This window comes from Thalassophryne amazonica, chromosome 5 (genome assembly GCF_902500255.1).
Source record: "Thalassophryne amazonica chromosome 5, fThaAma1.1, whole genome shotgun sequence".
In the NCBI taxonomy this organism is placed as follows: domain Eukaryota; kingdom Metazoa; phylum Chordata; class Actinopteri; order Batrachoidiformes; family Batrachoididae; genus Thalassophryne; species Thalassophryne amazonica.
In genome coordinates, this window is record NC_047107.1 from 21,387,371 (window position 1) to 21,403,100 (window position 15,730).

The following is a 15,730-nucleotide window of genomic DNA, read 5'->3' on the forward strand; positions in this document are numbered from 1 at the left end:
ACTTTGAGGATGTTTGGGAAACACAAAGCTTACATACTGTAAATTTAAATCTGATTTTGCACAGTCTGACCCCTTTAAAGTAGCTCTTTATGACAGCAGAGGAGGCGTCTGGAATAAAGGCCTCCACATCTCATTGATGTCTCCTCCTGTCTGGTGCTTGGGATGAATTTTAGGGAGGAAAAACTCCAGAGGAGTCTGTTACTGTTTGTCGCTTCAAGCTCAAACATTCAATCCAACGTAGTACACTTGTAAAAAAACAATCAGTTTGAGGACATGGATTTATTGCACACTAGAGTATTACAAGCGCACTACATGGAAATCAGAGACATTAAAAAATATATATTGTATATTTGCAGCAATTTTCAGAAAGAACAAAACAAATGGTCCAAACAGTTCAAAATTATGTCTTTCTTTCATTTATATAATGGTTTTTATGTATCCTGAGGTTTTGCTTAATGTTGCATAAATACTTGACAAATGTTGTGTTCAGGGGCATTCTGGTCTGTGCGGCTCACAGGGTGATGCTTCGCTCTGCACTGAAGTTGTACTGAAACTGTTTGGGGGACAAAAGAAGAAACATGAATGAATAAAAAAAATATACTCAAAAAATAAAATACACCCTGTGGTAATGGAAAAAAAAATATCAGACTCATTTTAAATTGACCTTGATATTATAAAACATGCTTTACAACACATCAACATTTTCTTTTTCATTTTCCAGCAGAACATTTAATAGGCCACTAAATATGAACAAATACTGCACTCTAGTGGCAGCAGGGAGGGAATGGCCTTTTCAGAACAACAGACACAAATAAAAAACAAAACAAACAAACAAAAAACAAACATCAAATCCTGCTGAAATATTATGAACAGTAAAAAAAGGCAAGAAAAAAAGGGCAAAAAAGTACATTATCAAGGATTGTTTTTACATGAAATCTTTTTGAAAATATTCACTGACACACACACACACACACACACACACACACACACACACACACACACACACACACACACACACACATATATATATATATATATATATATATATATATATATACAGTTTCACAAATATGACAAATGAGTTGCACCTTTTCTGTTTCCTTTTCTTGTTTTTTTTCTTTAAAAACAAGAAAATAATTTTAAAAATTACTTTCAAGGAGGGGTGGTGGGTAAGTGGTTAATGTGCTTGGTTTCAGTTCAGAAGGTTCCGGGTTCAAATCCCACCCCTGCCACATTTCTCCATGTAATGTGGAGTTGTGTCAGGAAGGGCATCCGGCATAAAACCTGTGCCAATTCAACATGCAGATCCACCTTGGATTTGCTGTGGCGACCCCGAGTACAAACAAGGGAGTAGCCGAAGGGACTTACTACTTTCCAGTAAATGGAATATTTTGATGTTATGGACTGCTGAAGAGACAAAACAAATAATATGCAGCTCAAAGTATGCCAGTTTTCCTTACAGGCACATGAAAAATGCTCCATACCTTTCAAAATAAGGAAAGACTACTAAATATCAAATATCTAGATGAATGTATGTGCAGGCAAAGTGTTAGGTGTTAGGTGACAAAACAGCACTTTAACGTTGTCTCCTGCAAGTTATAAGATGGTGAATTAAATTTATTATTAATTAATTAATTAATTTCTATGGCGTCAACTCACGATGAGATCGCCTCAAGGCGCGTTACACAACACAATACCGAAAACAGAAAAAAAAAAAAATAATAATAAAACACAATAAAAGACAAAACCATAAAAGAGCACAAGAATAAGTACACATAATAACACAATAAAACTAATTAAAAAAACAAGGAAAACAAATGGGTTTTCAGTCTCGATTTAAAAGTCTCCACATTATCCGATTGTTGTATGTGTGCCAGGTGATCGTTCCACAGAGCTGGGGCATGGTAGGAGAAAGCTGTGTGACCGGCAGACTTTTTATTCACTGTGGGAACACATAAAAGTCCTGCACCCTGAGAGCACAAGGCCCGAGCCGGTACGTAGGGCTTTGACCAGGTCAGCCAGATAGGGAGGTGCAAGTCCATGAACAATTTTAAAGGCCAATAACAGAACCTTAAAATCATGAATGTTTGGAGATTTCAAATATAGTTTGCAGTTGAACTGCTAATGTAAAATGAAATAAGTACAAAACACACAAACACATTCCACAGCAACACAAAATCAACATCAAAGTTCCATGATACCTGAAACTTTTGCACAGTAATGTGTATCGATGGAGACAAAAAAAAAAAAAACACTAATTATGGATCAGTGGGAAAGAATGAAAAAAAAATAGAAAATCTGAAATCTGACTCCAAATGCAATGATTCTGACCTCAAACCAATTCACTTTGCAAAATGATATCAACATTACAATGCTACAGTACCATTCTATTTATCTACATACATACTACTAAATGGATTGCATTTACGTAGAACTTTTACATCTGCATCAGATGCTCAAAGAACTTTTCAACTGTGCCTCATTTTCCCAATTCACAGGCACACTCACATGTGGATGTCAGGGTGCTGCCATGCAAGGCAGCAACTAGAGGAGCAACTAGGGGATTAAGGACCTCACCCAAAGGCCTTTAGTGATTTGTTGATCTGGCTGGGTTTTGAACCCAGGATCCTCTGGTCTGAAGCAATGCTTAACCACTAGAAGATCAACTCTCTTCCTCCTCCTACTACTACTATTAATAATAATAGTAAGAAAATTGTTAAAACACTGATATGAATTTAAAATAAAACATAATGCTGACACCTTGCTGCAGGAAATAATAGAAAACACAAACAAACAACAAACCCAAAACTTAAATCTCAGTCCAAATGTTATGATTCTGATCTAAAAAAATTAAAATAAAATAATCTTTCCAAAATTCTATCAAAGTTGTAATGAATAATAAAAATAATAAATAATAAAGCAATTCTTATTCACTCTAAAGAAGGAAATTCATTAAAATGTTTATTTGTAAAATAGTACCATCCTATGTGTCTGTCTGTCTATCCAGGTATCTATACATAGTACTACAACTAGTACAACTAATCATAATAATAATAATAATAATAATAATAATAAAATTGTTTAAATAGTGTGATTAGTTAAAAATAAAACATAATCGTGACACCACGTCTTGCTGCAGGAAATAATGAAAAACAAAACAAAACAAAAAAAAACTTAAATGTCACTCCAAATGTTATGATTCTGATCTCAAAAAATAAATACATAAAAAAAAAAAAAAAAAAAAATCTTTCAACAATACTTATTCACTCTAAAGGAGGAAATTCATTAAAAAGTTTATTGGTAAAAATAGTACCATCCTGTCTGTCTGTCTATCTAGCTATCTATACATAGTACAACAACAACAACAACTACTACTACAACTAATCATAATCAAAATAATAATAATAAAAATAATAAAATGGTCTGTCTATCTATACATACATACTATCACAACTACTACTACTACAACAACAACAACTAATAATAATAATAATAATAATAATAATAATAATAATAATAATAAAATTGTTTAAATAGTGTGATTAGTTAAAAATAAAACATAATAGTGACACCACATCTTGCTGCAGGAAATAATGAAAAACAAAACAAAACAAAACAAAAACCAAAATAAAAAAAAAACAAAATAAAAAAAAAACCTTAAATGTCACTCCAAATTGTCTGATCTCAAAATAAATAATTAAAAAAAAAAAAAAAAAAAAATCTTTTATCAATTCTTATTCACTCTAAAGGAGGAAATTCATTAAAAAGTTTATTGGTAAAAATAGTACCATCCTGTCTGTCTGTCTATCTAGCTATCTATACATAGTACAACAACAACAACAACTACTACTACAACTAATCATAATCAAAATAATAATAATAACAATAATAAAATGGTCTGTCTATCTATACATACATACTACCACAACTACTACTACTACTACAACAACTAATAATAATAATAATAATAATAATAATACAATTGTTTAAACAGTGTCATTAATTAAAAATAAAACAGAATAGCGAGCTCACATCTTGCTGATTTTGAGTGTGAATGAAGGAGCAGCACAATGCAGAGCTCAGTCAGGCTGCATTACTGCAGCACAGCGCTAGGTGGTGCTGTATAATCATTGGAATAAGTTTGCAGACGTAATCCAGAAGCCTGGGAGTCACAGTGGCTTAAGCAGGGCTCATGGAACAAAACAGCACCTACCCTGATTCTCCTCCACTTGAAGGAGGCTGTGAGTTACCCCCAAAACCTGTCACATATCACAAGCCTGTTAGTTGTGAAGAAATTCAGCCCCCCCACCACCACTGCCGCACAAAATTCCAGTCTCAACATCTGGCACGGTAAATAAAAAAAGCTGGCGTGTGCATGCATGTGTGCGTGTGGATGATGGATGGGGGAATGGGGTGTTATCAGGGAGAGCATGTATCAATGTCTGCCAGTTTTACACACGGGCTGACAGGACAGTGACACACTGGAACATGGGCGGCAGTCACCCAGACGAGCCCAGCTTCATTTCCTGTCCCTGCTCCGCTGCCAAAAATATGTGACATGTTGTCTTCATTAATTCCACCTCTATTTAGAGCCCTCGCACCTCTCACGTAGGCCTGTGCACCGCCGGCCCCGTCCGTACGCCGGAGCAACGACGCACGCGGAAAATGCTGAAAAGCCGTCGCACGTATAGGTGCTAATGAAAACCTCGACGTGTGCGCGGCACACGCTTCCAGCGCGCTCCCTGTGAACGCCATTAGCCAGGCGCCGACAACAATTTCTTCAGCAAAGCAAACTACATGAAGACATCACTTTAAATGGCGTACTAATTAACACTTAAAAAGACACAAATTAGATATGCGTGGCTAAAAGCAATTATAATATCCGCAACTTTTGTGAGTCATTTGGGAAATGAAAAGAATGCCTAATTGCTGGAACCAGCATCGTCTGAGATGAGGCTTAAGTGATGCCTGTTAGGAAACGCTCTTTTCGACGACTGCATCTGTGATTGCAACGGCTTGCCACAACGGTGCGCGGATGAGTTGGATGCTAGAAGGTACATCTTCACAAATATGGGGATTGGATGGATTTTGAAGTACTGTGTCCACAATAGCGCAGCAGCTAAGAGAATATTTAGAGCAAAATCGTGCAAAAGGTGATACAAGCACCAAAGTTGGCACAAATACTCCTTAGACATTACTCTTTTGAAAAAAACGACTGGCCACTTGAATTTTCAATAGGCGGCCAGGTAGGGGTCAATTGAAGAATTACACAGGGGTCAAAATTTAAATTGCCTAAATCATTTTGAAAACTACACCATGTTATTTGTCTGATTGTAAAGATTCCAGAAAGGTATAGTTTGGACTACCTATGACTAAATGATCAGGAGTTATGGGGTAAAAACTGCAAAAATGGTGACAAAGTTCAGTTTCAGTTTGTACAGGGGTCAAAAGTTAAAGTTGCTCCAATTTTGGTAAAAAAAAAAAAGAAAAAAAAAGATGCAAGTTATTGGTTGAGTTAATAGCATAAAAAAAGGAATAGTTTGCACCATGTGTCATGCTCAGTTGTCACGTTACAGGGTGACATTTGTCACATGTCATAGAATCCAATGTACGTCAACATTGTTTGACATGTACTTTGCAAACCAAACATTCAACACAGTCAAAACTATTCCATTTATTAATCCGATTACCTCAACCAATAATTTGCATCACTTTTTACCAAAATTGAAGGAACTTTAACTTTTGACCCCTGTACAAACTGAAACTGACCTTTGTCACCATTTTTGCTGTTTTTACCGCATAACTCCATAACATTCAGTCATAGATAGTTCAAACTATACCTTTTAGGAATCTTTACGATCAGACAAATAATGTGGTGTAGTTTTCAAAATGATTTGAGCAATTTAAATTTTGACCCCTGTGTAATTCTTCAATTGACCCCTACGTGGCTACCTAAAATTCAAGTGGCCAGTTGCTTTTTTTTTTCAAAAGAGTAATGTCTAAGGAGTATTTGTGCCAACTTTGGTGCTTGTATCACCATTTGCACAATTGTTTCAGTTATCTGCTGCACTACAAAGAGTCCGTCCACAGAGGAGCACTGTGACAGTGACCTCTTCTGGACAAGATAGGGCAAAAAACTAGCAGATCCTTTTAGATCACCCCCCCCCCCACACACACACACACACACACACACTCCCACTATACTGCACTTGTTAAAAATAGCAAACACGTTTCCAAAGATCATTTTAAAAATGTATAAAACTGTATTATATGGATGCCACGTCTGTCCTTAAAGGTCAAGTTTGCCTTTTATTTTTAATAACCTGATTTATACTTTTAATTCTCCTTTTTCACAGACTGCTGAAAACAATACAAGGATGTCAACGGGGGTGGGAAAAAAAACAAAATTAATTCAAAATTCTAACTTCCAAACCTTAAGAACACACCGCGGATAACACATTCCTGCATTTTACGATCGCCCATATCTGACAGCATTCTGCAGAGATAATACACCGTGCATGATATCAGCCGTAAACCAACTGAGGTGTGGGAGCGTCTGCATGTGCCGTGCATCCCACATCCACCACACTACAGACTCGCCTTGGATCCTGGATGGCAACCATACAAACAGACAAGTGGTCCATGTCCACCTCTCAGAAGTAATCATCTACACTCACTGGCCACTTTATTAGGTACACCTGTTCAATTGCGTGTTAAGACAAATAGCTAATCAGTCAATCACATGGCAGCAAATCAATGCATATAGGCATCTAGATGTGGTGAAGAAGACTTGCTGAAGTTCAAACTGGGCATCAGAATGGGAAAAAAGGGGATTCAAGTGACTTTGAACATGGCATGGTTGTTGGTGCCAGATTTATATTTCAGAAACTGTTGATCAGCTGCGATTTTCATGCACAGCCATCTCTAGGGTTTTCAGAGAATGGTCCAAAAAAGAGAAAATATACAGTCAGAGGCAGTTGTGTGGACAGAAATGCCTTGTTGATATCAGAAGTCAGAGGATAATGAGCAGAGTGGTTGAATGGCTGACTGTGTGATGCTGTCGTGTCAATATAGACCAATATCTCTGAGGAATGTTTCCAACACCTTGTTGAATCTATGCCACAAAGAATAGTTCAGAAGGCAAAAGGGGATCCAACTTGGTACTAACAAGGTGTATCTAATAAAGTGGCCAGCGAGTGTATTTCTATCTGCAGCAGCCACGTGAAATCTGAGCATCCCCTTGGTCTTCTCCAGTTGCTGGAGTCCTCAACACTGAGGCCAAATCAAGCGAAGAGACAAAGATGACATTCCCTCACAATGCAGCAGGTCCACCTCATCTCAGTTTCCCAAAATAACAGTTTGTTTGACAGTCATTCCAGTGGTTCTTAAAGGCTAAAATTTGCCGAGGGTGCCTTATTTGACCTGATGTGACCATTATATTGTATTCACAACATGCTCATGCCCTATTAAATTAAATCTATGCATATATGACAGATTTGAGTAATATCAAAAAATGTCACCACTTGTGTTTTAATGATTTCAGTTTGAAAAGGTGGATTTTCAGATCACATTTAGCCAAGTATTTTTCTATCATTTAAATGAAAACTAAGCAAGTTCATTTTATAATCCATTTATATTATAATGTAGACATATTACAAACATGTGTTTTTGCACATATTACTAGTTGTTACCTTGGTCCTCATGTCAAGTTACCTCATATATGTATAGTTGTATGTAAATGTTTGGGCACCCCTGATGATTTCCATGATTTTTCCTTTATAAATTATTGGTTGTTTGGATCAGCAGTTTCAGTTAAATACATCATATAGCAGACAAACAATTTCAATTTCAATTTTTCAATTCATTTTCATTTATATAGAGCCAAATCACAACAGAGCTGCCTCAAGGCGTTTCACACAAGTAAGGTCTAACCTTACTAACCACCAGAGCAGCAGTGTTAAGGAAAAACTCCCTCTGAGGAAGAAACCTCAAGCAGACCAGACTGTAAGGGGTGACCCTCTGCTTGGGCCATGCTACAGACATAAATTACAGAACAATTCACAAAACAAATATACAGGAAATGCTGTTGGTGCACAGGACAGGAGGGTCTCCAGCACAAATACCACACCCATCTCTGGATGGAGCTGCACCTTAAACAGAGCTAAAAAACAGAATCAGGCATCAGAAAGACAAGAAATACAGTATAATTTGTCAGCATTAAACAACAAGAAAAACAGGAAATACTAAGGTAATCGCTGGCCACTAGCCCTAAGCTTCACTAAAAGACCCAGAATTTAGGTAAAGTTAAAAGAGTAAAAAGCGTAGAACTATACTATGCCAGTATTCTAGCCATACAAAAGGAAAAATAAGTGTCTCTTAAGTCTGGACTTGAAAATCTCTACAGAATCTAACTGTTTTATTGATGCAGGGAGACCATTCCACAGAACAGGGGCACGATAAGAGAAAGCTCTATGACCCGCAGACTTCTTAATCATCCTAGGGACACAAAGTAGTCCTGCACACTGAGAACGCAAAGCCAGGGCCAGTACGTAAGGTTTATTTAGGTCAGCTAGGTAGGGAGGTGCCAGTCCGTGAACAATTTTATAGACTAGTAGCAGAACCTTAAAATCTGATCTCACTTGGACAGAAACCCAGTGGAGAGATGCTAAAATGGGTGTAATGTGGTCACAATTTATGCTTTGTGTCAAACGTCTGGCTGCAGCATGTTGAACCAATTGAAGAGCCCTAATTCTGGACTGCAGTAAACCAGAAAATAGAACACTGTAGTAGTTCAATGTAGAAGAGATAAATGCTTGGATCAGGGTCTCAGCATCAGCCATAGACAGGATGGGATGAATCTTTGCTATATTTCGCAAGTGGAAGAAAGCGCAAGTCCTAATATTTCTAATGTGGAGATCAAAAGACAATGTAGGATCAAAAATTACCCCAAAGTTCTTCACTTTGTCAGTGTGATGTATGACACATGAGCCTAGGCTAAGCAGTAGCTGGTGAAATTGATGCCGATGTCTCACTGGACCAAGAACCATCATTTCAGTCTTATCAGAGTTTAAAAGAAGGACGTTTCTAGACATCCGACTTCTCACTGATGCAAGGCAAACTTCTCAGGATTTTATGTGAATGAGATTACCAGCAGTTATCGGCATGTATAACTGAGTATCATCAGCATAGCAGTGAAAAGTAATCCCAAAGTGCCGCAATATGTGCCCAAGGGGTGCTATTTAAAGGGAGAAAAGCAGGGGGCCTAAGACGGACCCCCGTGGAACCCCAAATTTCATGTCACTAAGGTTAGTGGTAGTGTTACTGTACAAAACACAGTGAGAACGCCTGGTCAAGTATGACATCAACCATGCAAGGGCACTCCCAGTAATCCCAAAATGATTGTCCAGTCTATTGAGTAGAATACGATGATCCACGGTATCAGATGCAGCAATGAGATCTAACAGCACCAGAACCATAGTGGTGTCCGAATCCCTTGCAAGCAGAAGATCATTCACCACTTTAGTTAGAGCCGTCTCTGTGTAATAATATTTTGTAAAAGCAGACTGCAGTGGCTCAAAGAGATTATTCTCAGTAAGATAGTCCATGAGTTGCCGTGACACCACTTTTTCCAGAATTTTAGAGCATAATGATTCAATATTGGCCGATACTTTTTCAATACACTAGGGTCAAGATTGGGTTTCTTAAGTAATGGTTTAATCACTGCAGATTTGAAACATTTAGGAACAGATCCAGAAGTTAAAGAAAGATTAATAATTTCCAGCACAGTTGGCCCAAGAGTGGGCCACAGGTCCTTAAACAGTTTTGTTGGTATAGGATCAAATAAACAGGTTGTGCTTTTTGTTGATGTTACAAGTTTTGTCAGCATCCCCAGAGAGATACTCTCAAATTCTCAAATTCAGTGCTAAATCAACTCTATCACAGTGTAAAATAAACTCTTATTGGAGTAGAAACACTTGATTTGACAAGACAGTAGAGCCTATTTCACTCTATAATAGAGTGTATTTTACCCTGTTTAGGCTGGCACCAAATGTTATCCCGGCAGCGTAAATTTTACACTGCAAAATGTACTGTGCAGTGTTTAGATTTGTTAATCAAAGGCCATAACTCTGCCAATATGTGTCAATCTTGTAGGATATGATATGTGTATTACCAACCTATAACAGGGAATTGTACCACATTTCCTAAAATTCCTACTAAAATAATGCAGGCATACACTCATGAAAGTGATGGAGTCAATATTTGTTAATCAAAGGCATTAACTCCGGTAAAATGGGCCCAACTCGAATGATATGATAATATGCATATTACCAACCTATAACAAGGACTTGTAGCAAGTTTCACAAAATTCCTGCAAAAAAAAACAAACAAAAAAAAACACGAAGAGTTGATATCAGAATACAGGCATCCACTCATGAAATTGATGGAGTGTAGATTTGTTAATGAAGAGCCATAACTCTGGTAAAATGCGCCCAACTTGAACTATAATAACTGATAATATGTCTATTACCAACCTATAACAAGGACGTGTACCACGTTTCATGAAATTCCTCCCAAAAAATGGGAGGAGCTGATTTCAGAATGCAGGCACCCACTCATGAAACTGATGGAGTCTATATTTGTTAATCAAGGGCCATAACTCTGGTAAAATGGCCCAACATGAACAACATAATAATATGTATATTACAAACATGGAACAAAAAAAAAAATGTGTGAGGAGTTGATTTATAATGCTTATACCCTTTTTGGGATGGATGGGTGGACGGATGAACGGACAGACAGGCAGATGGACAGAGGGACAGAAACCACCACAACATCATCCCCCTTTGGGCCTTAGGCCAGCGGGGAATAAAAAAAACTGAAGTGTGATAATGCCTATGTCTGGTTCAGGGTTGATATAAAGAAGAAGAAGAAAAACATGTTTTAGCCACATTTCTTCCGAAGTATTTGTACTACTACCCTGCCATCAGTTACAACTTAGTTTTATTGTTTTTAGTGACAGATGGACTTTTACATCTCTGGGGTCCATAGATATGACAGTGTGTTAGATCTTTTTTTTCAACAAATCAATCTAAATAAACAATAGATTATTCAACAACTTCCTGAAACTCCAACTTTTTAGCTGTAGTTTCCATCTTTGCTTGAGATGATCTATCACTCACAGCCAATCGCAGAGGCCAGAGAATATGACATGGTTTTGCAACATCACTGGCTTTCTGTGTTTACAATTGCTGCAGCATGTGTCAGTCTCGGATGTGTCAGTAAACTAGTTTAGCAATGCAGACATCAGAGTTTCAGTCATTGAGGGATTTCATTTATATGGCAAGAATTTCTATGAAAAGACAAGACATCCAATAGATGCTGGTAAGTGATGTTATTTTTCAACTATGTTCATTTGTAGTGTGCCAGCTCTATGTAGTGCACCTCCCAGTGGACAGCGCTGCTATGCTGCATGAGACATATTGTATTTTTAGAAATTTATTATACATTGATGTACAATCTTCCTGTCTATCTTTTGTCTACAGTCTTTCATATATTACACTACTTTTGTGACCCAAAGATGTTGGTAAATCCATTCCTAATGCTGTTTATCCACATGAATGGTGGTGGTCTTTTGGCTGATCCCAAGTGTTCAGGGTCACCACAGCAGATCCATCACAGATCCACATTGGGATTTTGCACTAGCTTTATACCGGATGCCCTTCCAGGCACTACTTCAGTTTTACCTGGAGATACACACACAACTACTGGCCTTCTGTAGAGTTCTCCACTCTAATTACTAACCAGGACTCTCTTTAGCTCCTGAGATTTGACAGGATCAGGCATACATAGAGCAGTTCATCAACAATTAGGTCACCCAGAGGCTACCAGGTCACCCCTCTGTTCTGTTCTGTCAGTTTGATATGTTATTCCTACGACAAAGTTATGGTGAAATGCCAAATATTAGGTCTGTATCTTGCAAACCTTTCAAGTTACAGCCTTTTGAATTTTTTTGTGAATTGTTTGTGTGTTTTCTACCAATTTGCACGTTAATAATGAGCTCCCTATATGCCTCACAGCTTTGAAACTGCTCATGTCAGGCTAACATTTGGTTTAGAGTTTGGAAATGTTGGCAGTTTTGGTGTATCTAGTGTGTTCTGCCTTCCACAAAAGCCTCAGAATGGTAGAAAACCCAAAGTTTTACGTTGTTCGTATCTTGATTAGTTCAAAAACAAATAAATATTCTAGCTATGGCTATAGAACTTTTTGTATGATGGTTTGTTATATAATGGAGCATATTTACACATTTAAATGATACACCAGGTTGTTTTATCAAAATTTAAGCCCTCGTCACACATAGCAAGAATGTGGAGGAACCATTCCGACATAGCAAATACTGCCATAATCTGACGCAGTCTGGAGAAAAAGAGGCATGGTCAGCAGTGGTCCGCACGCATCCGGACTGTCTCGTACACACCTGCAGAATGCAGCCCAAACATATTCCAGACTACAGTCAGATGACCCAGACTGCTGTCAGACGGCACCGACATTAGAGCTGTCACTCACTCACTCACCCACGCAATCAAATCTGTGCTTGTCCTCCCATTCCCTGCGCTAAACTGACCTCTCATCAGTGTGTGTCTCATATGACGGACTGCGCATGTGTGAGTGATGAGCGTGTGTCCACTCAGCTCCACACGTGTTGACAATGGCTGAACGAGCCGCGTGTGCCTGCATGTGTAGAACAGGTGATCAATGCAATGTGCGAGTGTGTGACTGAAATGTTTGCCCAGCTGCGTGTATATGTGTCCATAAACGCTATACCAGCCACACAGCACAGGAGCTGTCCATCCACAGAGCACACATAAAGGGTCACAGCTGTCAGTGAAAAATCCCTTTAGGTGTTTGATCAGTATATAACTGCATTGCTAGATTTTATTCATCCAGCTGGACTCAGTAATGGCTGCTGAACTGTGCTGGCAGTGCGCCAACTTCCCACATGTGCGCAACATTCAGGTGCAGCCAGTGGACTTTCTTTTTTTCTCTTTTTTAAACTCTTTTTGTGGCCATTTCACTTGATACGCATTTTAACACATTGTTCCCAATATCTCATTCTCTTTGAGGTCCCCATGTTCCTTGCTTATAAATGAGTTTGGTTTAGGAGTGAGAAAATAACTAACATAGGAAGTTGTATTACCTTTCAACAAAAATGTTGAGAATCTTAACACGGCACTTCACATGGGATTTATTCATACCAGAGGTGGATTATGTATTTGTCATCTGATCGACGTTGCTAGCACACAGTGCAGCCAGGTGAAAGGGATTTGACCAGCTGTCTGTGCTGCGCTGTGGAACACGGGGTACCGGAGGTGAGTTACATGTTTATTCATGTCGTCATGTGCTGGGCAACATATCCACCTCATACTTTTTACAGACTTAGGAGGTGAACATGTAATAATATGTGCATTACAGCGGTGACATCCTGTTCAGCTGCGTTGCGGTGCTGCACCGAGCCTCTGATGCGCGTACAGTGCCACATACATGTTATTGCATAACATTTCTATTACCCTCCCTAGCCGGGGTCCAGTGCAACTGAGAAAAAAGATAATGAGAAAAAAAATAATAATTTTGAGAAAGTGTCAACATAAGCCAATCTTTGTCACCCCAGATGCCTGCATGCCGGCAAGTCTGTGGACCCCAGAGGGTTAACGCCAAGCAATGTTGACCCATCCACTGTCATCCATCCATCCATCCATCCATCCATCCATCCATCCATCCATCCATCCATCCATCCATCCATCCATCCATCCATCCATCCATCCATCCATCCATCCATCCATCCATCCATCCTTTTTATAAATGCACATATTCCAGTTAAGGGTCACAGGGGAGCTGGGGGCTATCCCAGCAGTCTTTGGCCAAGAGACGTCATACACCCTGGACAACCACCAGTTTATCATAAGGTTGGCACTCATTTTTTCATTACTGATCAAATTCATTTTTCTATTTTTTTTTTCAAACAAAGCCATAGTCTAATGTGGTGAGAGCACTTATAGGCTTTGTATAATACTTTAATAGAAATATGGTTGCAAATAAGTGAAAACAAACAAAACAGTTTCAGGTCAATAAACTACTGGGCTCTGTGCCAGTTATTTTAAATGGATAGGAATAACTGATGGCCACGACGTATCTCAGCTTTCCCACAGACAGACCATCTGGACATGCCACACAGAACATAGACCACCTCACTGGACATGACTCACAGAGTATCCAAGTGTGCACATATGGAATTCTGTAGCATACGTCACAGAAGTCTAAAGCTAGCAATTTCAGGCCTAAATTCTGGTTATAGGAGGGATAATTGTGGGAGCTGTGGGTCTTTAACATGATCCCTCAACCATAATTGCAAAAGTTAGCTAAAAACAGAATATGAACAATATAAACCCTTGCGGATTGGCTTGTTCTGTAAGATCCTCCTCGCCAGTGGACTTCTAATCACTGAGTGGACAACCGTGCTGACCAGCAGCTATAAGGTAAGCAGCTAATGGCATAATAGGCATCTTAAAATGTTTATTTGCATTTAGTAATAAAAAAAAATGTTAGAACTGCAGGGTCCATGCTGCCAGACAGTTATAATGACATTTTCACTTGCTCATCGGTGTTTTTGATTGTTTGTGTTTTGCAGATAGACCCAATTACAATGAAAGGCATCAGAGGGCTGATGCAAATCCCGTGCATTGTGCACACTGTGATATATCCATGTATGATAGTTCATGTTCATAGTACTTGCGGTTTGCATGTGCACAGTGCTTTGATGACATAAACTGTTGAAAATTTGTTTCTTTGAATTCTTGAAATTTTTGTTGAAAGGTAACACAACTTCCTATGTTAGTTATTTTCTCACTTCTAAACCAAACTCATTTATAAGCAAGGAACATGGGAACCTCAAAGAGAATAAGATATTGGGAACAATGTATATTTGAACAAATCTTAGTTCTTTTTATGACTTCCTTGTGACTTCATCATTATAACCAATCATTGATAAATATTTTGCTGATCAGTATAAACTTTAGGTCATCTCTGCACCCCTATTGGTTGTAGAGATAGACCAGAAAATGTTGTTCACATCAAATTTTTGTTGACCGTGACCTTTGTCCTGCCCTCTCCCAAAGATAACCATCTTGAGATAACTGCCCAAGTAATATTTCCACTAATTTTGGTGGAAATTCGTCAAGCCTTTTTTTGTTCATTGACAGCCACTCACACACACGATCAATTACAATACTTCACAACGCTACAATGCTTCACCACAGTGATTTTATTTATTGTTTCTGGCAATGAAACAGAAGTTTTTTTGTTAAAAAGACAACTTGAAATTTCAGCTATATGCCAGAGAGCACGTAGGAGGCGGAGCCTATATTTGATTGTGTTTAACTTTTTCTCTGTTCCACTCACCCTCGAAGCTAAGTCGTAATGCAACAGACAAACTTTGCACAATGCACAGTTTTTACAATCACATTCACAGAAGCCTATAACTATTTCAAAATATTCGGGTACAAAATGTAGAGTTTTTTTGTTTGTTTATTTTTTTATTGGAATGCTTTTTTAATGCCTTTTTGTCAACAGGTTATAACCTCAAATGAAAAAAAAAAGACCTCTTCACAGCGTTTAACCTGTGTTGTGTTCTGTTGTGTTTTATTGGCTCAAAAATCACAGGTTGTGGGTTTTATTG

The 15,730-nt window shown here is 38.3% G+C and overlaps 1 long non-coding RNA gene across 1 annotated transcript in view; it reads right to left on the minus strand.

Annotated features, from left to right (window-relative positions):
* Positions 1-417: 417 nt before the first annotated feature.
* LOC117510163 overlaps positions 418-15,730 on the minus strand; it is a 67,349-nt gene continuing 52,036 nt past the window's right edge. The window contains exon 4 of the long non-coding RNA XR_004560637.1: positions 418-553. This is a non-coding gene — a long non-coding RNA (uncharacterized LOC117510163). The remainder of the gene's footprint in view (positions 554-15,730) is intronic.